Source organism: Dendrobium catenatum, unplaced genomic scaffold (genome assembly GCF_001605985.2).
Source record: "Dendrobium catenatum unplaced genomic scaffold, ASM160598v2 fragScaff_scaffold_1058, whole genome shotgun sequence".
Classification (NCBI taxonomy): domain Eukaryota; kingdom Viridiplantae; phylum Streptophyta; class Magnoliopsida; order Asparagales; family Orchidaceae; genus Dendrobium; species Dendrobium catenatum.
In genome coordinates, this window is record NW_021319520.1 from 437,446 (window position 1) to 463,570 (window position 26,125).

Consider the following 26,125-nt stretch of genomic DNA (forward strand, 5'->3'; position numbering starts at 1 on the left):
ATCGATTCATCCTCGCTGCCACTGATTACTTCTCAAAATGGGTATAATCAATTCCCTTGAGAGAAGTTAAAGTAGATAATGTGATGAAATTATTTTGAGATGATACTATTTATTTATTTGGATTGTCACATCGAGTCATATCTAACAATGGTATAGCCTTTAAGAGTATTAAAATCTATAAATTTATGGAATGGTATAAAATAATTGACGTTATTCTTTGATATACAATCTAAGAGTCAATGGTTTAGTTAAAGCTTATAACAAAACTTTGGTAAAACTTCTCAATAAAATTCTCTTTAAAAATAAGAGAGAATGGCAAGAGAAGTTGACAGAAGCTCTCTGGGCATATCGTACCACTTATAAAACTACAATACAAGCCACCCCATATTCACTAGTTTTTGGAACTAAAGTAGTATTACCTCTCAAGGTTGAGTTTCCATCACTTTGTATTACTATTCAGTACATATTAACCAAATAAGAAAATGATCTTCTACGACTTGAAAAACTTGAAGCTCTTTATGAAGTTTAACTTCAAGCTCAACAAAGTCTGGAATCTTATAAAGCAAGAATGATTAAGGCTCATGATCGAATGGTTCATCCAAGAAGGTTTAAGGAAATTGAACTTATTTTGGTTCTCCACAGACCTATAATCCCTCATCGTCACCTCGGCAATAAATTTGACCCAATATGGGTAGGACCCTTCATTATTGAAATAGTGTATGAAGGAGGAGCTTATCAACTTGTAGACCTAAATGTTTAAAGGCCCATGCCGCCATTAAATGATCAATGCATGAAAAAATATCACAAATAACTTAAAAAAGTGTTATATATGAAAATCCTTCTGTAAGGCATGAGATAAATTCAATCACCTACTGAAAGATATGAGAAAATTTTTATATTCTCCCGCAAGTTAAAATACAAAATTCATTTCCCTCATAAGAAAATAGGAGAAAAAATTTATATTCTCTTGTAAGGTAAGAGACAAATCTCAAATCCCTCTTATAAATAGGAGGCAATTTAATATCTTCCTTCAAAGTATGAGACAAATCTCATCTTAATCCCCTCCTGAAAAATAGGAGACAATTTTTATATTTTTTTGGTTAGGAAGGAGTTAAATCCAATCCCCTGTTGAATGATAAAAGCAATTTTTTTATCTTCTGCAAAATAGGAGATGATTTTCATATATACACATATAAGGTAGGAAAATAACTTTTCATCTCCTCCAATATATGGAAGTCCAATATTAGAAAGGTTGTATAGGTAGTCTATAATAAGTTGGGCTTCATCAAAGGGCTTTTCAGTCATAATAAGATAGGTGACCGTGGACAAGAGTGGAGTCATATTTACTCTATCACCAGCTTTAGGAATAATCAAAGTTCTTAAAACATGTTGGATGATTCAGACATTTTGGTTCATGTAAACCTGAGCTAAATGATTAACTTGGGAGACACCTCTAAGAACTTTATTAATTTTAGACTTGTCATAATTAGCTTTATAGGTCAAAGTGTGGGCTCAAATCCCCAATAATAATATTGGATGTATCATAGATGTGGCAATTATCCTACCAACACATCCAAAGAAATCATAACAACACCCTACAATCAACATCAAGATGCAAATGTATACAACATGTTTTATGTAGTCAAAGGCAATACATCTGCAATACATTTATATGAGGCACTACAAGTTGTTACGACATCCTCGTATTCAACAAATCATGCAACGTCAATCAAATACACCAGTCCTCTACAGGCAGAGGAAGATGATGATAATGGAAAAACTGTAGCGTACACAATAGTATACCTACTGGCGATAAGAAACAGTAGATAATGAATGTAGTATATTTCCTGCAAATATATATACAAGGAGTGCACATTGAATGCTATGACATGCTTGTAATCAATACAAACAGAACTGACAGTTCATTCACAAGCAACATTGATAGATATGCTGTAGAAGTGATGGCTCCTCTACAAACACGGGCATACACTCATACATTAAACATATTATCTACGGGCAAGTGCAGGAAGGCTATAACAGATGCAATCTCCTACAAATTGTTGTAGGAGACCCGCTCTATGCACTATATAACATCTTGAAACATAAATGGAATACATTTAACAAATGCAAGAACCTACAAGTCATCATAGTAGACATGTTGTATAAGTAAACAATATAGCTACAAGAAATGGGGTAGCTAGCAGTGGCAAACATAGGCACCCGTAAGTTGTATTACAAAAGGCAATGAATACTGCAACACCTTTATAACCAATCATTATTCAATGTCAAGTGAATACATCGCTCTCCTACAAGTCACTATGGAAAACTCATCATGCATACAATAGACCACCTACTAGCATCTACAAATGAATAACATGAGATTAGTTAGTGCAGTACAATCTACCTACATAAAGCATGCAAGTAGTGCATAACAATCTGCATGTATGAAACGGGCGAATAAAAATAGTACGACGCCACGCCACCAGATCCGCAACATCCATGCAAGCGGACAAAGATGTTTACAAATCCCCAAATGAAACCCAGTGCCTCGCCATAGGATCTGCAACATCCCTACAAGCTGACAGAACCCGTGTACGAACTTCCAAATAGAATGCTGCTTTCAAACGAGGGTTTCCCACACAACTGAGCAGTGTCAAATATTCTTAAAAATGCCCCTTCACATGCACCACAAATATATACACATAAACACAAAGAAGTGCATGTGCAATCAAATACCTGCATGAGCCCCAGCAAGCGTGTTGTAGGAACACACATGACGTCTAGGGATGTTGTGTGAGTCAATAAATTTAAACTCAATCCTCCTAAGCAGGTAAATAGGAGTCGACATGGTTCATCAAATGATTATAAAATGCCCCCAAACACCTGCATGTTCCCTGGTGATTGTGTTACAGGTACACACGTGACATCTAGGGATGTTGCACAGGTTAATGAATGAACCACAGTTCTAGCCCAATCCTTTTATATGGATAGATAGGAGTCGACATGGCTCGAATTATTAAACAGATATACGGTTAAGGTGTTGACCGGAATATTTATTTTATACAATCATATAAGACCTTCAAGGCCTAAGAGAAGATAAATTCATTAATAAAACATAAAGCCTATAAAACCCGATACTCTATCGGCAAGTCAATAGAGTCGTCAATGTTCAATCTATAAATGAGAATTCCTCGTAAACACCGTGTTGATGACCGTGTTGAACGTAGATCTCAACCATAGGGGTTAACTCAAATCATTTCAAATTCCTCCAAACTTCCATAAAGTTAAAATTCCCATAAAATGTAATTACCCATAATACCCCGATGATGGACATGTTGACAGAAAATCTCAACCGGTGGGGTTAATTCTAATATTTCAAAATTTTACCCAAATACCCATCAAACATTCGAAATTCCAAAGATTCTAAAACTCCAAATATTTAAAATTGAAATTCAATCATTCAAATGCTTAAAATAAAATTCATCCACCCTCCACAGTAGTTTGTCAAGGTAAATAAATTTGAAAATATACTTCAGCTCACAAAGAGCTAAATGTTTGGTTGAGAATATCATTATAATTCATTCTCAAATAATCTTCTTCCAGGAAGGATGTGGCAAGTGTCCTCTAACCGGCAGTTTTGCCGCCAAATGGCATCACAGGTAAAAGATTATGACCGGGCCCTTTGAACCTGGTGGTTTGCCGCCAAATGACACCACTACGTTACGGTTATGGCCAGAGTTCGCATACTCCACAATGGCATCAAATCCTTGAGAAATTAATCAATAGGATATAATCGATAGGGCATAAATTCCTCTGTTAGCTAAAGTGGATTCAGATTTGTCCCCTTAGACAAACATCCACCACATGTCTACAAGGTACCCTTGGACAATTCAACCAATGGTTGCCGACAAGGATCCTTCTCTCAGGTTGGGTCGACTATCTCCTCTGACTAAGTAGACCAGGGAGCACGATGGCTCGGGAGCACGATGGCTCAGAACCACGGATCCATGGGATCTTGATTAGGTCTATTATCCATTCCCCCACCATCTGCTTCAAGTGCAAGATGGTGAATTTTTTAATTTTAAGTGTTAGATTTCCACATCCCAATGCCCATGCTGCTATTATATACCAGTTAACACGTAGTCTCTATGTATCGGATGACGACTAGCCTTAATCAAAAGTTCTCTCTTGTGATCGAGAGGGATAATTAACTATACGGGATTGCGCCTATAGGAAACCAGAACTCAGATTATAAAGTCCTCGCAAACTAAGGGCGAAATATTTGAGTAGCGTCTTATCTACATTCCCATTCTACCTTCCTAAAATTTATCCCATAACGTAATCCGTTAAAACTCCCCGAATAGCAACGGGGAGGCCGGGGCCAAATTTTCAGAGCCCACAATCACATCCTCCTGTAAATGAATGCATGCCTCAAAGTATTCTAGCATTTTGTAGATATTATGCCTGAACATATATAAAGACGAGCAATGCAAGATCTTAGAGATGATGTTAAAAGAGAATTCACATTCGAAGAAGAGATGACTGATGTTCTCTAGGGATGCGTTGCAAAGAATACAAGTAGGATTAAACTTAATCAAGGCATCTATAATCTTAAGTCCCCCAATGAGTTTCAACCAACTAAAAATAGAGAAACAGATGGAATGCCATCGATGCCAGACTATCTTAGCCCAAATAGGAGGGAAGACAGAGTAGAGGAAAGAATAAAAGATTAATCTTATGTTTTCCCTTATGCATCCACATAATACATTTATTCTCCTCAAGTAGAATAGGAATTGAGAAAAAAAAACTCTTCAAATATTCAAAGGAAGGAAATAAGGTAGGTTCCAAACCCCATTGATCATGAAACTAACAACAGTGGCATCCTGATTCACCAAATGCAAAAAAGAGGAGCAATTATCCAACCAATGACTTCCCAATAATGCAGGGATCCTGTAATGGACCGGTTTGGTGGCCGGTTTGGTTGAACCGGCCAATCTCCTAATAAAAGTTGCGACCCTATAAGGGGGGTCAGTTTTGCGAACAAAACATAAGAGCAAAACATCTGGGCGGACCGAACGCATGCTAAGGAAGATTTTTTATATCCGTTTTTCCATCTTTAGAGAACGATTACGTGGGAGGATTAAATTTATCAAATCCTTTTCATTCCCATCGCTAATGAAGTGATAATTTGGAAGAAATTTCAACGAACAAGAGGAATAACCGAGGAAAAGATAGAAGGTTTGTTGGATTTTCTACTCATTTTTTTATATAAATTTTCTTGTTTTACTTCATTTAAATCAAATGATATTTTCCTAAAGGGAAAAGCAAGAGATCCAATGCGACGAGAAAGAAATTTGGAGAGAGAGAAAAAGAAGGAATTGAACTTTAGAATTCCTTCGTAAGGAAAGGTAAGTAATTTAGTTGAGGTCATATGTTTTCATTTCTTGTTTCTTTTACTGAATAAACATGATAACTATATTTTAATTTAGGTTGGAAGAAGCCAAGTGATATAGATTTTGGTTTGACGATGGAGGAAGGAAGTTTTCGGAGAAAAGAAAAGAAATCTTGTGAGGTAAGTTTTGTAGAAGAAATCAAATGCCTATTGATATATTTAATTTATTTTTAATATTAATTAAATTATTATATTCTCGTGAACAATTAAAGATTTTCAAAACCGGATGAATATTGAAAGAGGAAAATAAAGTGGGTAATTATAGTTTTTAAAATTTCATTATTTCTTTCCATTTTCATATTGAAAGAATGATTTATATAATTGCTTTGTTTATTGTGAGGCTATTATAAATAAATCTATGTAAACTTTAAATGTATATAAGATAATATACATATATTATCTTGATAAAGTATATAAAGATAGTATGAATATGTGAAAAAAGGTAAAAAAAAAAAAAATATAAAGAAAAATTAGAAAACATTTATACTTGTATATGTTACTTATAGGTATTTAAAAAATATGCATACGAATGAATGATATATGAATGAATGAAAAATAAATAAAAAGGAAAAATGATATGCATGCAAACTTACAGGAGTTCACCCCCATATAATATTAGATAGGGAAGCAAGGTACCCGTGCACGTAAAAAGGAAAAGGTTATGAAAAAGGAAAAAGAAAATGGAAATGGTTGTACCTTTGGAACATTTAGACGGTGCTATGTACTAATTAAATGGGAAAAGAAATTTAGGTTAAAATATTTTAAATGTTATAAATGGGTATTATATGATATGTATAAAAGAATGAATGAAATAAAATAAACAAAGAGAAGGAAAAATATATCAATGTTAAATGAATAGACTTATATTAAAGGTTAATTGTATTGTACTTTATATATATTAAGTGTTATAAAAATTACCCACTAAGTTTACTTTGTAAACTTATTCCATTAAACAATGTTTCGAGTAAATCTTCAGAGATTTAGAAACGACAGACATGAAAGAGTATTTATATAGAAGACCACAAAACATTGAAAATAGGTAAAAGATAATTGATGTGAATGCTTAGTTTTGACATAGATTGATTAAAGTATTTTCAAATTAGTGGCTCTTCAATAATATTGAGAAGTTGTATGTGATATGATTAAGGCTTCGTTTGGGACGGCTTTTTTACTGCTTTCTAAAACGGAGTTTTAGTACAAAATTTTTTATTTTTGTACTAAAACTCCGTTTTAGAAAGCAATAAAAAAGCCGTCCCAAACGAAGCCTAAATTGTTAATACTGTCCAACTTTCATTCCCGTCTCGTTAGATCGAATTTTTGGGCCGGGTCGTGACAAAAGCCCGCATAAATGAGAAAGCAAAACCATTCCAAACTTTCAGATGAATATCAGGCTCCATTTTCTCCCAAGAAACTCTAAGAGCTTTCCACAAGTTTGAAGTAGTATTATAGTTGTTATTTATCCAAAAGGAGATGTACTTCATTTTCCAGAGCATGGCGAGGAGAGACTCAGAAGTGAGCACTCGCCAAATCAAAGCATAGTGATAGCAAAAATTAGATCAGGAATGTAGGGAATACCCAGCCCCTCAAAAGGGATAGGTTTGCAAGTAGCCTTCCAAGAAATAAGTTGCAACTTCCTATCAAAAATATCACCACGGCACAAATAACGGGCACAAAGTTTATTAAGCTGCTTAATACAAGTTTTAGGTAAAATAGCACATTTGATCCAGCAAGCAATAGTATTAGAGTTTGTGAAATTAAGGGATTGCAAGCGACTAGCAAGGGAGAGAGATTTACATTTCCAGCCATCCAGCAAAGAGGAAGTCTTAGCAATTAAACATTGAAAATCAGAAATTTTAAGTTTTTTGGTGGAAATTGAAACATTAGGCAGGTTTATCATGGCACATAATTCATCAACATTTGCTGTGGACCTTGAGAACAACATAGAACTTATGCCTCAGCTTGAAATGCACAAACCACTCAAGCCTCAGCTTAGGCCGCATTTCAAATAAAAGAACAATAGCAGAGAAACAGCACAAAAAGATGTTAGTAATTTTATTTATATGAAGCATTTCACAAAGAAATACATTGGAAGAAATTTTATTTCATTGTTTACAAGACCTCACAGCGAAGTCGGAACAAGAAGACTCACATATGGGAAAACTGTGACGCTGTTGGAATTATAAACAAATAACATTATATGAATGAATAGATGCTACTGTACAATAAATCAGAATGGTATTTTTACCACTTAAGTTAATCTCATCAACTGTGATGTCTGCTGAGAAATACTCCATTATTTGGGGTATGGATTCATCTGTCTTAAGAAAGTGAGCCATTTTTACTGCAAGAAAATTTGCAGAGCTTCAAACAGAAGTTATAGCAACTCATTTATTTAGCAAGTTGTTGAAATCATTAACTACGAAGATTTCCTGCAACAAGAATTTCAAAAGAATTATGGTAGAAGATGAAAGGAAAATAGCGAAATAATGGATATATAAAAATAATTTGTACTATGAAGTTACCATTCCATCTAACATTTGACTAACATCTTTCCTAACAGGTCATGGTAATAGTTTTCCTCCTAACTGGATTATCTGTAACTTTTACACAGATAAGAACAGATTCTACCAACATTCTCATATTCCATTATGAAGAAGAGTATTGTAAAAGAAGAAGCTTGCAGAAACTACTACTTTTGAATCTCTGGAAATATATCCAGCAACTTTTCTCCATGAAAGTTTTATAATATTAACTGATAAGATCAAAATACTTTCCTAGAAATTAGCATCAACAAAATTATTTTCATTCACTTCAGGAGGGAATCAATGGTGGTGGCCTGATGCATGCTATTGCAACAGAGTAGAGTATAACTGAATACTGATCTTTGTAATAAAATGAGGATAGGGTTAAAAATATCTCTGTATTATTTGTGAGAGATCAATTTAATCCTGAACTATTTAGCACGTCTAATGACCCCTCAAATATAGTCCAAATAGTTTAACAGATAAAACTCAGAATTTATTCGGATGAATTTTTCACGCAAAGTTCACGTATGAGATGAGAGATGGCAGTATTTAAAAAAAATGTTTTTATAAATCTTGTTTTGCATGAAATATCTCATTTTCCACCTAACTTGTGAACTTTACATGAAATTTTCATCAAATTAAACAGTAATTCTAATTGTAAGCCTATTTTGAATCATATTTAAGGATTCAAGGAAATAAATTTTACATTTAAAATAATATGGGACTAAAACAGCCCCACACAAATACTTTAGGGATCATTCTACCTATTTACTCCTAATGGAAATATAAAAGCAGCTACAGTTGCAGCTAAGTGAGTCAGCCCATAGTTAAAACTTCCTCCACAAATAAAAGGAAAAATTACCATTTGTAAGGCTGCCTCTACCATCTAACGCAGCGGAGCAGCTCGAGTAGTGCAATTCCGTAGGCAAATCAAACTGAAAATTGAACTGCAAAACCAAATCGATCGTAATTAATTGGCATGCTAATTGAAGGAATACATATTTAAGTTCAATAGTAGAATTGATATCCTCCATAGATCCCATTTATGCTAGGAGTTTTATATTAAAGTAAAATAGGACCCAAGAAAGTTCAGAAACTAGTCTCCACTATTAATTCAACAGAAAAATGAGCACAAGATTCATCAATAGAAATGAAACCCACCTTTCCATTTAACACTTCATTATATAGTAGATAATCCTTATGTAATATCTCCTTCTCTCAAATATGTTTAAAAAAAAAAAGAAAGAACACTTAAAGAGCTCTTCCGTAGGCAAGTTGGGAGTATAAAGAGTCTAATTGTTGTTCTTCGCCAAATAATTTATGCATGAACTTGACACGTGAAAGATCCTTAGGCGTATGTATTGCATATTGAGATGACTCCACCAATATCAAAAGTTGTCTCCATTGGGTTTTCATCCTCAGAAACCTCCTCTTCACCCTAAATACTACATGATACAACATGCAAAGGTATAGAATGAGCACACAAGTTTGAATATATTTGATTATCTCCAATGATCCTAGCCTCAACATGTGTTCTCCATTGTTCTAAAACAAGCAAACATTTTTACGCTTCCTCAAGTCACATGCTTCAACAAAGGTAGTAAAATTAAAGTAACTCAGAATCAAAATACGTTTATCATAAATAAAAAAATTCTAAGAACATGTCTCTTGCTTAACAAAGAATGCTAAGAAAATAAAATATTTTCTCAAGATCTTGTAAATGGCTAGCTCCATATGTTGCAGTCATAATATTATGCATTTTCATCTTCAGAGTGCCAACTATCTTAGACACTACATAATTTTTTGCACAAATAGAGCCACTTGTATATATCTCAACTATGAAAAACAAATCTTTAAAAGGACAAATATTATACTATTAAATTGAGTTCATAATTCATTGATCACTATATTTAACTTTTACTATGATAGAAAGAGCATTAATTGAATCTATAACTAATCAATCATCAGCGATAATAGCATCTAATGACATGCCTTCCTTGTAGCCACTATCACAATACTTCAAAACTTCATAATTTTTATCATTGTGGCATTTCTTCTTATAATAAAAACAAGTCATGTCCTTGACCTATCATGCGGCTTGCTTCTATCACAAATCTCCCTATAACCAACAATCCTTAAACCTACTTATCTCACCTATATACTAGAAAGCTTAACAAACATAACTAGGATTATATAATCTCATAACAAAAGTAAGAAAAAGCAACCTAAATGAGTTTCAACGTAACCTGAATGAAGAATCCTTAAGTAATGAATTCACTCAAGTAATTAATCTATAAGATTCATCCATGTTTTTGCCTGTGGCCGGCTAGCCCAACACTCCTCTTCATTGCTTGTTTTCGTGCACTTTTTACGATCAAATCATACTCAACTTTCTTGTCACCTTGCCACATGCGAGCTTCTCATATTGCATCTTGGCCTTGTGTAATGCATGCCTATGCTTACGCCACACAATGGTGGTGGTCACTTCCAAATGGCTATTGGCAGGCAATCAAAAGTTTCGGTTTTCTCATTCCCTCGCTAAAGGTCATGGTCATTCGCATCCTCTCCTCTTTCGAGCAGTCGAATTTCTATCTCCTTGATCCCAATTCCTTCTCAGCAGTCCCCCTCATTGGCTGCTCTTACAGTTTCAATGATTCCATCTATTCCAGTGATTCATACTAATTCCAATCACTCCTTCAAAAATGTTGTCGGTGGATTGCTAGATTTAAAAATGCATCCTTCTCCTTTCGTCTTGATATGCCGGGGGCCTACAGCTAGGTAGAGAGAGCTGTTTAGGAAGGTTCCTAATCAAGAGAGCTATTTAGGAAAGTTTCTAATAAAGGGGAAATTGTTTAGGAAGGCTCCTAATCAAGAGAGTTGTTTAGGAAGGTTCATCAAGGGAGAGCTATTTAGGAAGATTTTATAATTGTGTTCGCTATTTATGAAGGGTTTAATCATTTAGCAAGGTTTCCTAATTATATTTATGTTGTTTAGGAAGGGTTTAATTGTTTAGGAAGGTTTCCTAATAGTGTTTATGTTATTTTGGAAGGTTTTAATTATATGTTAGTGCAATTTAAGGGGGAGTTTGGTTTAGATTTTGGAGCTTATGTTTTGCTAAAGTTTATTCTAAGGTTTGTTGTGAATTTCCTAATGGCATTTGGGGTTTGTGGGAAAGCTGATCTACCTCTAGAATAGTATGTTTCATTAATATTGAATATAATCCAAAAATCAGTCATAATATTTGATTCCTACAATTTTCTTTATATTTACTTACTATTTTTACTTCCAAGATGATTGGGATGTTTGACCTTAATATTTAAATTTTTACATCTAAACATGTAAAATCTCTCTTCAACTAATGGTTTTATAAAAATATCAGTTATTTGAGAATCTGTGTTTACAAAATATATATCCACATCACTTTTGTTAACATGATCTCTAATAAAATGATGTTTAATCTCTGTGTTTAGTTCGTTAATGTTGCATAAAATTTTTTATTAAACTAATTGCACTTGTGTTACACATTTAATGTGAATATTTTAAGCTTAATTTCAAAATCTTCTTAATTGTTGGTTTAGCCATAAACTTGAGCAGCACAACTACCTACAACTAAGTATTATGCTTAAGCTGTGGATAAAGAAACATAATTTTATTTTCTAGAAGACCAAGAAATAAATGATGATCCTAAAAATTGATATATCCAAATGAACTTTTACTATCAACTTTACAACTAACATAATCTGCATCAGAATATGCAACTAAATTACATGATAAAAAAAATTTTTGATACCATAAGCCTAACTTAGAAGTTCATATCAAATAGCGAAATATTCGCTTAACTGCTATTAAGTGTGATTCTGTTAGACCGGTCCTCCTTGGACCGGTCCAGCTGGCCCAGCCCCTTGGGCCGGCTCAGTTCGTATACAGCAGGAGGAGCCGGCGGAAGCCAATGGGGAGATTTAGGTGGGGTCCACTTGAAATTCAAATTGAATCTTGGAGCAAAAAGGAGGGGAAGCAAGGGTAATTAGGTCCTTTTGTATTAGATTTGAATTGTACGCATTAAGTAGGGAGTAAAGAGAGGATTAGGGTTATGTCATATTTTGTAAGAGTTTTCTTGTTCTTCTTTGGTCGCTAGGGCTCTAGATCGAATTCTAGAGATTGGGAGAGTGAGATCCTCCTCTCGAATAGAGGATCCTTGTATCTTTGCTATTTTCCTTGCATCTACTAGTAAAATACAAGTCTTTTCTCCAAGGTTCTTGTAGTTTTTCCTGTTTTTTCCTCTGTTTTGGACGGTTTTCCTACTGTGGACAGCAGTTTGCTTTGAGAGTTGTTGTAAAAGCGAATAGGAAATACTTGACTATCAAATTGGTATTAGAGCACATCTTGGGGCCGATCGGGGGCTGATTTTTATAGTTTTCGGTGGCTGAAATTTGAACGGCAAGGAGGTTTTTGCTGAATTTTTTTTCAGATCCAGAAATGTCTTAAAGTTTCGGTTTCCTTTGGATGGCGGCTAAAAAGGTGGATGCTTTGAAAGAGAGAATTAAATGAGAGATAAATCAAATCAAGGAGACCGTGGAGGAACAAACGTCTTCCATGGAGGGGCAAGCAACCGATCTACGGGATATGATGAAAAAGATGTTGGAGTTTTAAACACAATCGGCGGCATCTGATGCAAAAGGGCCAGCAGGGAAGAACACCAACTCTGAAATCCATCGGGAGGAAGAGGAGGTGGAAATCGTGGAAGGGAGTAGGGGAAGGCCTCATTTGGAGCCTTTCCAGAGGGAGGAGAGAGGAGGAAGATATGGGGAAAGGCAAGGCTATGGAGGCGTGGAACCAAGAGGTGCTGGTTGGGAGCATCGGGGTGGTTATCATGGGCGCCAGGAAGCTGTTCTTGAAGATCAGAGAGGGGATTTTGAAGGGTGATGGGGACAGGATAGAGCAAGGGAAGATAGGGAGACATGATGGGAGCCCAGGCACATGGGAGAGGGGAAACTATAGAGGATTAAGGGGGAACGGTGTGGATCGGAAGGTGAGAAAATTAAAAATGCTCATTTTCGAAGGGGATGATGTCTATGGGTGGATCTACAAAGTAGAGAGGTACTTTGTTGTTAATGGCTTAACGGAGGAGGAGAAATTATCGGCAGCAGGCTTGTGTCTGGAAGGGAAGACACTCTCTTGGTACTAGTGGAGAGATCAGAGGAGACCTATCCGGAGCTGGGGAGAATTCAAGGACAGTTTGTTAGAGCGTTTCCAAACCGACCGGGGAGGAGACTTCTACGAGCAGTTCTTTCCCTTAGTGCAGGAGGGGTCTGTGGCGGACTACCGAGAGAGGTTTGAGCATCTGGCCAGCAGGGTAGAGCGCTTGTCCGAGACGGTGCTAGAAGGAAATTTTATGAAGGGGTTAAAGGCCAAGGTTCGAGCAGCGGTGAAGGTCCTGATGCCCAAAGACCTGGGAGAGGCCATGAAACTTATACAGTTTGTTGAAAATCAAAAGAACTTGGAGAAGGGAGCTAGGAGTAGTAGTAGCTCAGGAGGCACTTACAGGTGGACGACTACCCACCTAGCCCCCAAGGGAGCGTCCCCAGGAGGGATGAAAGAACGAAGGAAAAAGCCACTGGAGGAGGAAATAGGGGGCAGTTCAAGAGGCTCATTGAGAAGGAAATGCAGGAGAAAAGAACAAAAGGGTTGTGATTCCGATGCGATGAAAAATACACGCCAGGGCACAAGTGCAAAGATCGAACTCTTCAAGTTCTCCTCGTTTTTGAAGACGAGGAAGACGAAGAGGGAGGGGGAAGCGATTCTGAGGTGGAGGTGGAAAAGATGCATTTAGATGTGGCCGAAGTCTCTCTCAACTCCGTAGTGGGATTCACTCCGAGTCACACTATGAAGGTAAAGGGAGAGATAGCTGATCGTGGAGTCGTGGTGATTGATAGTAGGACAACCCACAATTTCATTTCCACTCAAATTGTGGAGCTGTTGGGGATGAAAATACTGGAGGCTATGGGGTGATGATGGGCACATGGAAGGTAGAAATGGGAAGAGGAGTCTGCAGGGGGGTGGTGCTGAAGATACAAGGCATACAAGTGAAGGAAGACTTCCTTCCCCTAGAATTAGGGAGTACGGATGTCATCCTAGGGATGAAGTGGTTGCAGACATTGGGGGAAACCAAAGTAAATTGGGGCACTCTGCGGATGGAGTTGATAAAGGGTGGAAGGAAAAGGGTGATTCAAGGGGATGCGGGGCTGACCAAGGCAGGGGTTTCTCTTGAAGCCCTAATCAAGACAATTCAAGAGGAGGGGGAAGGCTACTTGGTGGAATTACACCGATTAGAAGGAGTGAGTGTGGAGGAAGGGGGGGACATATCCCTCTCTGTGCAGCCCTTGATCCAAGAGTTTGAGGAGGTTTTTCAACCACCTCCAGGGTTGCCACCACCCAAGGACCAGGAGCATGCCATCACGTTAAGGGAGGGAGTGTCACCTGTTAGTGTACGACTATACCGTTACCCTCAGTTTCAGAAAGATGAAATAGAAAAGTTGATCAGAGAAATGCTGGAAGCAGGGATTATCAGGCCCAGTACTAGCCCGTTCTCTAGTCCTGTTCTATTGGTGAAGAAAAAGGATGGCAGCTGGCGCTTCTGTGTAGACTACCACGCACTCAACAAGGAAAATGTACCTGATAAGTTTCCCATAGCAGGGATTGATGAGCTTCTGGATGAGTTGAGTGGAACAGTGATTTTCAGCAAGATCGACTTGAAATCAGGATATCACTAGATACGAATGAAGAAAGAAGATGTGCCCAAGACCGCCTTTAAAACTCATGAGGGCCACTATGAGTTCCTAGTGATGCCCTTTGGCCTCACCAATGCCCCAGCTACGTTCCAGGCACTCATGAATAAGATCTTCAAACAGTATCTCAAACAATTCGTGTTGGTATTCTTCGATGACATCTTAGTATATAGCAGAACAGAGGAGGAGCATTGGGGACACTTAAAGAAGGTGTTAGCGGTTCTCTAGGAGCACCAGCTGAGGGCTAACTTGAAGAAGTGCTGCTTCGGTGTGGAATACTTGGGGCATGTGGTATCCAAGGAAGGGTAGCAGCAGATCAGTCCAAGATTGAGTCCCTGCTTAAGTGGCCACTGCCCAAAAATCTAAATGAGCTGAGGGGATTCCTAGGGCTTACAGGTTACTACAGAAGATTTGTAAAGGCATACAACACTATAGCTTGGCCACTCACTGAGCAGTTGAAGAAAGATGAATTCTTATGGGAGGAGGAAGCTACGACAGCATTCGAGAAGTTGAAGAAAGCTATGACCACAGTCCCAGTCTTAGCTTTACCAGATTTTACTCAGGTCTTTATAGTGGAGACAGATGCATCGGGATACGGACTAGGAGCAGTGCTGATGCAGAGTCACAGGCCCATTGCATATTTCAGTCAGGTGTTGACTGTTAGAGCCCGACTGAAATCTGTCTATGAGAGGGAGTTGATGGAAATTGTTTTGGCCATCCAGAAGTGGCGTCCCTACTTACTCGGAAGACATTTCATCGTCAGAACTGACCAACGGAGCCTTAAATATTTGCTGGAGCAGCGCATGGTGACAGAGGAGCATCAGAGGTGGCTATCCAAACTGCTCGGGTATGATTTTGAGATTCAGTATAAGCCAGGGATAGAAAATAAGGCAGCAGATGCCTTGTCCAGGTGCATGGGGAAGCTGCAGATAGTGGCTGTGTCAGTCCCAATGATGCTAGATTGGGTAGCTATAAAGGAGGAGAGCGCCAAAGACGATGAACTAAGCAAGATCAAAGCTGACTTACTGAAGGAAGAGGGAGGCCATCCAGTGTACTCGTTGGAGGGGGAGAGATTATTGTATTAGGGGAGGTTTGTGTTACCCAGAACGTCAGTACACATCCAACAATTGCTCCAGGAGTTCCATGGAACTGCAGTGGGAGGTCGTTCAGGATTGCTAAAGACCTATAGGAGACTAGCGGCAGAGCTGTACTGGAAAGGTATGCATAGAGATGTGGAAGAGATGGTATCCAGGTGCGAGATTTGTCAAAGAAATAAGTAGTTAGCTATGTCACCAGGGGGTTACTACAGCCATTGGCGTTACCAGGACGAGTCTGGGAGGAGATATCTATGGACTTCATTGATGGGCTACCCCGCTCTGAGGGATTCACTGTGATTTTGGTGGTAGTAGATAGATTGAGCAAATATGCTCACTTTATTCCTCTACGTCATCCATACACCGCGGTGACAGTAGCGACAGTTTTCATCAGGGAGATAGTCAGATTACACGAAGTGCTCAAGGCGATAGTATCATACATGGATAAAGTGTTCCTCAGTCATTTCTGGAAAGAATTGTTCAGACTGCAGGGGACAGTGCTGAAAATGAGTACTGCATACCACCCATAGACAGATAGTCAAACAGAAGTGATCAATCGGAGCCTGAAAACTTATCTGAGATGCTTCGCATCAGAGACACCCAAGCTATGGGATAAATGGCTATCATGGGCCGAGTACTGGTACAACACCTCTTTTCATTCAGCCTCTCAGATGACCCCATTTAAGGTGTTGTACGGAAGGGATCCGCCCCACTTGGTGCATTTTGGGAGTAGTAGCACACCCGTGTCTTCAGTAGAGGAGTATTTAGAGGAGAGGGATAAGACACTGGAAGAGTTAAAAAGGCATCTGTTAAGGGCTCAATAGATTATGAAGAAACAAGCTGATGGGCATCGGAAGGATATTCAGTTTGAAGTGGGCGAGAAAGTATTCTTGAAACTCCGTCCATATCGGAAGAAAACGGTTGCCAACCGAAGGAATGAGAAGCTTGCTCCAAGATACTTCGGGCCTTATGACGTGTTGGCGAAAATTGGAGCCGTGGCATATCGTTTGAAGCTACAACCGACGGCAACGATCCACCCCGTTTTCCATGTATCCCAGCTGAGGAGAGCCATTGGGGATTACGCTACCAGTACAGAGTTACCAGGGACATTAACTGAGGAGATGGAGATGATCTGGAACCTTTGGAGCTCGTGGAGGTTTGCCAAAAAACAGATGGAGTAATTGAAGTCCTGATCAAATGGAAGAACCTCCCTGACTACGAGGCCACGTGGGAGCCATACGAGCGAATGAAGCGACAGTTTCCTGACTTCCACCTTGAGGACAAGGTGGTTCTTTGGGAGGGCGGTAATGTTAGACTGGTCCTCCTTGGACAGGTCCAACCGGCCCAGCCCCTTAGGCCGGCTCAGTTCGTATACAACAGGAGGAGCCGGCCGAAGCCGAGGGGGGAGATTTAGGTGGGGTCCACTTGAAATTCAAATTGAATCTTGGAGCCAAAAGGAGGGGAAGCAAGGGTAATTAGGTCCTTTTGTATTAGATTTGAATTGTATGCATTAAGTAGGGAGTAAAGAGAGGATTAGGGTTATGTCATATTTTGTAAGAGTTTTCTTGTTCGTCTTTGGTGGCTGGGCTCTAGATCGAATTCTAGAGATTGGAAGAGTGAGATCCTCCTCTCGAATAGAGGATCCTTGTATCTTTGCTATTTTCTTTGCATCTACTAATAAAATACAAGTCTTTTCTCCAAGGTTCTTGCAGTTTTTCCTGTTTTTTCCTCTGTTTTGGACGATTTTCCTGCTGTGGACAGCAATTTGCCTTGAGAGTTGTTGTAAAAGCGAATAGGAAATACTTGAAATCAAGTATTTCCTATCAGATTCTTTAGGACCAGCTTTAAATCTTGCACACAAACATATAACAAATATAATATTAGGCCTATTAGTAGTAAGATATAAAACTGAATCTATCATACTCCTATAATGCTTTTGATTTATTGGTTTTCCTGATTCATCTAAATCAAGTCTAGTTGATGGGCTTATTAGATTTTTACTCAATTTGAATCTCTCCATATCAAACTTTTCTAATAATTCATTTATGTACTTGGTTTGACATATGAATGTGCTATACTCTAATTATTTTATTTAAAGTCCTAAGAAAAAGGCTAGTTCTCCCATTATACTCATTTCAAGTTCCTTTGATATTAATGAGGAAAACACATGACACAAGCTGTCATTCATACTTCAAATAATATATCATCAACGTAAATTTATATAATAATCAAATCATCTCCAATATTTTTGATAAAAAGAGTTGTATCTACTTTAACTTTTTAAAATTATGTTCAATTAAAAAGTTACTTAACCTATCATAGCAAGCACGTAGAGCCTGTTTTAAACCATATAATGCTTTCTTTAATTTATATACATGATTAGAAAAATTAATGCTTTCAAAACCTGGTGGTTGTTCAACAAATACATCTTAATCGATATACTCATTCAAAAATGCACTTTTGAGATCCATTTGAAAAAGTTTAAAGTCATTAAAACAAGCAAAGACAAAGAGTAATCTAATGATCTCCAGTCTTGCTACGGGCGCAAAAGATTCTTCAAAGTCTATTCCTTCTATTTGTGTATACCCCTGTGCAACTAATCTTACTTTATTTCTAATAATGCTTCATGAGGCATCTAGCTTATTTTTATAAGCTCATTTAGTTACAGTTATATTTTGATCATGAGGTCTTAGGATTAACTCCCAAACATCGTTTCTTATAAATTGGTTAAGTTTCTCTTTCATAGCAATTATCTAAAAATTATCTTGTAAAGCTTCATATGTATTTTTAGACTCAATTTCTGATAGAAATGCAGAATATTCTACCTCATCTGTAAGGTTTCTCCTAGTCTTAACAACTAGAGAAGGATCACTAATTATTAATTCTTTTGGGTCATTTCTATTATATCTTCATTATTTAGGCAATGAATCATCCTCATTTTCTTCCTAATTTATTTTCTTTATATTCTCAATATCATCTTCATTCAAATCAATTCTTATTAAATTTATAGGATTTTCATAAAAAATTACATGAACGGATTCTTCAACAATTAATTTTCTCTTAATAAAAACTCTAAAATATTTTCCAAAAATTGAATATCCTAAAGAGTACTTGTCCTTATTTAAAATAAAACACTTACATCCAAAAACAAGTAAATGACTAATCTTAGGTTTCTTTTAAAAAAAAATATTTCATAAGGGATTATTTTAAGAATAGATTTTAAATAAACTTTATTTGTAATATAACATGTGTTTATTGCTTCTGCCCAAAAATACTTTTTAATATTTATATTCATCTAACACGATCCCCATGGTTCAACCCGACCTCAATTCTATAAATTTTGATGACAATAAACATATGCTTAGATATTCTAATTTATGTGTTAAATATTTCAGGTATAATGATTTAATGAATATGTATGATAATTACTTATATGGGATTTACATGCACAATTTAATTTCAATCAAATTTTGAGCTGAAAGAACTCAATATGGATAGCTTGAAGATTTTTATATTAACGTAGGAGTATGTTAAAGGTTTTTTAATATTTATTTGCATTATTTGATTTTCTCATAATTTAAATAAAATGATTTACATATGCTTCATCGATTACATAAATGTTATGAAATATTGAATGATAATTAATCAACAAAATTAAATATATTAAGCTTATAAGGTAAAAATTTTATTATGTATTCATTTTGAATTGAACATAATTCCCATAAATTACTGATATATAGTTAATTTTATCTACATTATATCATATTATGGTATAAATATTTAATATATTTTTAAATATATTAAATATGCATAAGTTTTTATTTTGTTATATAAAAAATTATTTTGATAGAAATATGTCTTAATTTTTGTTTCATTAGATTCCTTTGATTTTGTAGATAAAAATTGATAGGTTACATGACCCACTTTGGAGCTAAATTGAATTTGTAATAAATTTCTAAACATTAAATGATTTTAATATTATATCATGGGTAGCCGTTTTTGCCTTATTTTGAATATATATGAAGAATTTTTTACTTTGCCATGTAACTAACCATTTGATACTTATATTTATTTAATATAAATGAATTATTTATCAAATATAATATCATTAGTTGATAAATTAATATTATATTATTAATTTTATTCAAATTTGACTTTACTTATCTTTTCCTTTTAAATATCTCTCTTTCTCTTCATGTGAGATTGTTCAAAAGAGAAAACTCAAACAACCATTTCATTCATCTTTCCTTTACATACTAAATATTGTGAGAAGAAACTTTGATCTTCATTCCAAGAGGTCTTTTCATTTGTAATATAAAATTTTTAGTAAGAAAATTTCAACGCACTAAATCATGTAACATCTCTTAGAATTCTTAAGTTTGCTTTCTCTCTTTAAATATCTACTTGTTATTATTTTAATTTTCATCATATATTTTTCTTGAAAATATTTATTATTTGGTGAAATACTAGTTGAAAATGTTATATTAAATTTCTTAAGTTAAATCTTTTAAATACATAAAGATAACAAACAAAGATTTACATTTTAAATTTAATTTATTTTAAATCTTTTTATTTTCTTTTACGTGGCATAGATTTACATTTTAAATTTAATTTATTTTTAAAAGTATTATATGATTTGAGGAGTTATAGTTTAAATCAATAAGAAAAATATTTTTTTAAAATATAATTTATATTTTTATCAAAATATAAATATATCTTAAGTAAACAAATTTTATATTTCATTTGCAAGTAGTGAAGTGATTAAAATTAAATTGTAAGATCATATCATTTTATTATAAGATAATTTGAGTTGTATTATTTACATAAAATTGTATTTTTTTCTAGATCTAAGACATTTAGCTTAGTGAAGTTTAAATTGCAATTAGATTGGGTTGTATGTGTCATATAGGAGGGTACTTAGTTTGTAAATAATTTCTTTGGTTTAAAGAAGTGAGATTAGTAAGACAAACCTGAGATTAGTAGATTCTAGCCTGAGAGTTATATAGCGTGGATGCAAGCCAGATTGGAATCAGACCGGACCACGTAAAAAATATTTTGCATGTTATTTTCTTTTCTTGCATCTATTTTTTCTTTATCATTTTTATAAAAAATTGTATGACTATTTATTCCTAGCCAAAGATCATTAAAAATATTTTAATTACCATCTTTTAATAAAAATTTTAAAACTCAATTCACCCCTCCTCTTGGGATGTCATAGTCATCCAACAATTGGTATCAGAACACTGGCTCTTTTTATTTCGTTTAACATCCTCGAGTAGATCCACTTATAAACTATGACATTTTAATGATTTAAAAAAAAAATCGATTTGAAATGCAAATCTATGCCACGTAAAAGAAAATAAAAATACTCACTTTGTAATCTTTATGGATTTAAAAGATTTAACATAGGAGACATAATATAATATTCTCAACTAGTATTTCACCAAATAATAAATATTTGTTAAAAAATATATGATGAAAAATTAAAATAACAATAAATAAATATTTAGAGAAAAAAAAAAACAAACTTAAGAACTCCAAGAGATGTTACACGATTTAGTGCATTGAAGCTTTCCAACAAAGAATTTGATCTCACAAATGAAAAGAGCTCTTGGAATGAAGATCAAAGTTTCTACTCTCAAGATTTAACATATAAAGAAGGCAAGATGAATGAAATGATTGCTGGAGTTTTCTTTTTTGATCAACCTCACATGAAGAGAAAGAGAGATATTTAAAAGAAAATGGTAAATAAAATCAAATTTGAATAAAACTAATAATTTAATATTAATTTATCAATTAATAATATTATATTTGATAAAGATTCATTTATATTAAATAAATATGTGGCAAACGTCAAGTCATATGGAAAACTCAAAAAGTCTTCATTTACATTCAAAATAAGACAAAAATGGCTACTTAGCATATAATATTAAAATAAGATAATATTTAAAAATTCATTATAAATTTAATTTAGCTCTAAAGTGGATAATGTAACCTATAAATTTCTATCTACAGAATTATAGGAATCTAAAGAACTAAAAATTAAACCATATTTTTATCAAAATAATATTATATATAGCAAAATAAAAACTTATGTATATTTTAATGTATTTAAATATATATTAAATATTCATACATAATATGATGTAATGCTTATAAAATTAAATATATATCAGTAAATTTATGAGAAAAAATTTTAATTCAAAATAAATCCATAATAAAATTTTTATCACATAAGCTTATTACATTTAATTTCGATGATTAATTACCATTCCATATTTGAGTTTATGTAATTTATGAAGTAAGATAAATCATTTTATTTAAATTTTGAGTAAATCAAATCATGCAAGTAAATATTAATGGATCTCTAACATACTCCTACATTAATACAAAAATTTCCAAGCTATCCATCTTGGCCCATCTTGAGATCTTCCAGCTCAAATTTTAATTAAAATTGAGTTGTGCAATGTAAATCCCATATAAGTAATTATTATACACATCCATCAAATCATTACCCTTGAAATACTTAGCACATAAATTAGAACATTCAAGCATATATTTGTTATCATCAAAATATCCAGAATAGATCATGAGGTGGATATTATCAACACTATGGGAGACATTTCAAGCAAGGAGAGCGGGAGATTGAAGATGGAGGAAGTCGGACTGAATCATGGGGATCGGATTATGCAAGGAGAGTGAAAGAAAGGTAGAGTTCCCACCCTCCGTATATGGAGGAAATATGGAGGGATCATCATAACTGCTACACTGGAGGAAAAATAAGTTATTGGGGTGATGGTGATCCTAGGGTGAGAGAGTTGAAGATGCAAATGATTGAGGAGAAGAAAAATGAGAGTTCAATAAGTTATACACAAGTTCCTTCCGAGAATACACTAATCGACATGGAGAAAGTTAAGAATAAGAAGGAAAAGAAATAAACTTGCAAAGTCAAGCTAATAGTGTTGATCAAAACCTAAATCTTGTGCAAATTGATTCTACCGAGACATCCACACCGTAAAAACTTGTGTTTTCAAAATCCAAAAACGAAGACAGGAAAGACACTTTAACCAAGCCAACATCTAAAAATGAAAGAAAACCAATGGAAGCACCTTTGATTTCTACTGTTATGGATATTTTCAATAATGGAAATGTTGAGACTAAGACGCATGATGCACCTAATATAGAGATCTCAAAGGACAAAGTTAACAACAAATTGATTAAGCCAGAAGATTCAGAGGATGAAATTCAGCACAAGACCTTTGACCACATTGGTTCCACAGAAATTCATTGGTTCCACAGAAATTCAAATTTATTCAAAACCAGATTCATCTATTGTGGCAGCTGTAGCAACATCATTGATTGTTACTCCTCGAGCTGTATGCACTGTCACGTTTGCTTTGGCATGGGTATGTCCAAAAATAAATTTTCCCAGTGGAAAATCATATATCATTGACATTATTACCAATTTTATGGCACTGATGGAGGTGCAGCTGCATGTCTAGTGCATGATGCCATCATGGACCACAAGATATGGGAAGCCAAAATTGATGAATGTCAAAGACCTATTCTGCAAAACAAGGAACTTCCAGAATGGTATCCTATCACCCTCTTTAATAACCTATACTATCTTAATGATGAGGGAATCATTTGGAAAGATGGGTTGCCACCTATCCAGAGTTTAGCAACAATTAAGAAAAGAAAGTTCTCTTGACATATCAAATCCGTTTGTGAAGCTTTAAGCAAGCCTATTCCATGAAATAACACTTCATTTGATATCATTGATAGGATGGCATCTATGCTTGAAAAATTTAATACCCATATTGCCTCAAACTCTGCTTTTGGGACATCATTGCTCCAAGGAGAAGATAATACTGGCCAATTACTCTACCTTGAAGGCATTGAATATTATATGTGGAACACATATAACGTACATTTCTACTCATCTTTTGCCCTTATCTAGACTTTTCCAAAGCTTGAGCTCAGCATTCAAAGAGACTTTGTTGCTGCTGTGACAATGCATGAACCTGAGAAAATAAGCATGATGTATGATGGCAAGTGGATCTCAAGGAAGGTTCTTAGTGCAGTTCCTCATGATCTTGGATTGTGTGAACCTTGGTTCAAAGTTAATGCTTATATTCTTCATGATAAAAAAAGGCGGAATGACTTGAATCCTAAATTTGTCCTACAAGTTTGTAGACACAATTGTCACGAGTGACAAGTCCTTTGCACGAGCTGTTTGGCCTTCGGTATATATTGCAATGACTTATATGGATCAATTTGATAAGGATGGAGATGAAATGATTGAAAATTACGGCTTCTCTGATCAGACCTATGATGTTTGGTAAATTAATAGTGTTAGTGCATATAGTGGGGGTTTATGGGTTGCTGCCCTGCAGACTGCTTCAGTCATGGCACATGAAAATGATGATAAAGTTACAGAGAAACTATTCTTGATTAAGTTTCATAAGGCAAAAACTGTCTACAAGAAGCTTTGGAGTGGTTCCTACTTCAATCATGACAGTTGTGGTGGCAAGATAAGCTCATCAATTCAGGCAGATCAACGGGCTGGACAATGGTACTCCAGAGCATGTAGTTTTTCTCTAGTAGTTGATGAGAAGAAAGCCAGAACTATACTTGAGAAAGTTTGTCATTTCAATGTTTTGAAACATAAGAATCGGAAGCAGGGTGCTGTTAATGGGATGAAACCCTAACGGTAGAAGACACTAGTCAGGAGGATGAATGAGAAATTGTCCCCACAATACTTTGGTCTTATGAGGTTTTAAAGCACATTGGAGCACTGGCCTATCGGCTTGGATTGCCACCTTCACCAACATTGCACCCAGTATTTCATTTCACATGGCTAAGGCATGCGAAGGAAATCACACACCACCTTCACTACCCCCGACTTTGAGAGAAAATAGGGGGGTCATTTTGGAGCCCCTGAAAGTTGAAGGGGTGTGTCAAGGGAAAGCATGAACACATTAGGTACTTATCAAGTAGAGGATTTGCCCAAGTACGAAGCAACATGGGAGCCATATGAGATGATCAAATATAGTTCTCTTCCTTCCATCTTGAGGGAAAGGTGCATCTTTTGGGGGGGGGGGGGGGGGATTTTTGGGGGGGGGTCTAGGGGGGGGGGAGCTGTTTAGGGAGGTTCCTAATCAAGGGGGCGCTGTTTAGGAAGGTTCCTAATGAAAGGGGGAGCTCTTTAGGAATATTCTTAATCGAGGAGCTATTTAGGAATGTTCCTAATTAAGGAGGAGTTGTTTAGGAAGGTACCTAATTAAGGGAGAGTTGTATAGGAATGCTTCATAATTATGTTTATTTTGTTTAGAAAGGGTTTAATTATTTAGGATGATTTTTTAATTGTGTTTATACTGTTTATGAAGGTTTTAATTGTGTGTACTATGTGTTAGGGCTATTTAAGGGAGAGTTTGGTCTAGGGTTTGGAGCTTATGTTTTGCTAAAGTCTATTCTAGGATTTGTTGTGAGTTTCTTAGTGGCGTCTATGATTTATAGGAGAGTTGATCTACCTCATGAATAGTATATCACTTATATCTTTCATTATTGTTGAAGAGATAATCCAAAAACCCGTCCTAATATTTGATTCATGCAATTTTCTTTCTATCTACTTGTTTTTACTTCCAAGACGCATCACGTCCATTTTCCAATTTATTTTCATCAAGACCAAGTTTCACCTCCACACAATCAACTATCTTCATTTCAAAACAAACATGCGATATGCTTCTCTAATGATGAGATCTTTGAGCTTGCTAGACCACTTCCGTTGTCTATTATAGGGAAATTATTCGTGGGTTGGCCAATAAGGATGTTATTTGCAAAATCCTGTCAAATTTATACTTAGTAATTATTCAATTGAGCTCATTGATGATCATTATATCGTAATAAGACTATCCTCATGAGTATATTACACCAGACTCATCTTTAGGCCAAACCTATCATGTCAATGCATTTTCGATGTGTCTACTCAAGTTATCTCCCCATTTTGATGCTTCTGAGAAACCACTTATCACCCCATATGTGTAGCATTTCCTATACTTTGTTTACATAACTTCAACCAATCCATTATATACTTCTCAAATCCAGTATTGGCAGGCATTTTCAGGTAGATGTTGCTACTATTTTTCTTTCAGCCATTTATAGTTTGAGTTCCGGTTGCAATGGACATTGCTTCTCCACAATGGACATTACTTCTCCACAACGGGGGAAGGTAGAATTTGAGGGCAACCCTCTATTGTTCCTTCTACA

The 26,125-nt window shown here is 35.5% G+C and overlaps 1 protein-coding gene and 1 pseudogene across 4 annotated transcripts in view; one reads left to right on the forward strand and one right to left on the reverse strand.

Annotated features, from left to right (window-relative positions):
• Window positions 1–7,480: 7,480 nt before the first annotated feature.
• The window catches only part of LOC110092003 (pentatricopeptide repeat-containing protein At4g19440, chloroplastic), a 32,055-nt gene continuing 13,410 nt past the window's right edge, over window positions 7,481–26,125 (reverse strand). For 2 of the 4 annotated variants that reach the window (XM_020816339.2, XM_020816345.2), the window contains 2 exons: window positions 8,840–8,924; window positions 7,481–7,881 (listed from right to left, as the gene is read on the reverse strand). The gene's annotated coding sequence lies outside the window, so the exon portion shown is untranslated. Of the gene's footprint in view, window positions 7,882–8,839; window positions 8,925–23,740; window positions 23,881–26,125 lie in introns of those variants that run through there. The other 2 variants (XM_020816340.2, XM_020816343.2) reach the window with 2 other exon arrangements.
• LOC110092004 lies at window positions 23,095–24,844 on the forward strand (annotated as a pseudogene).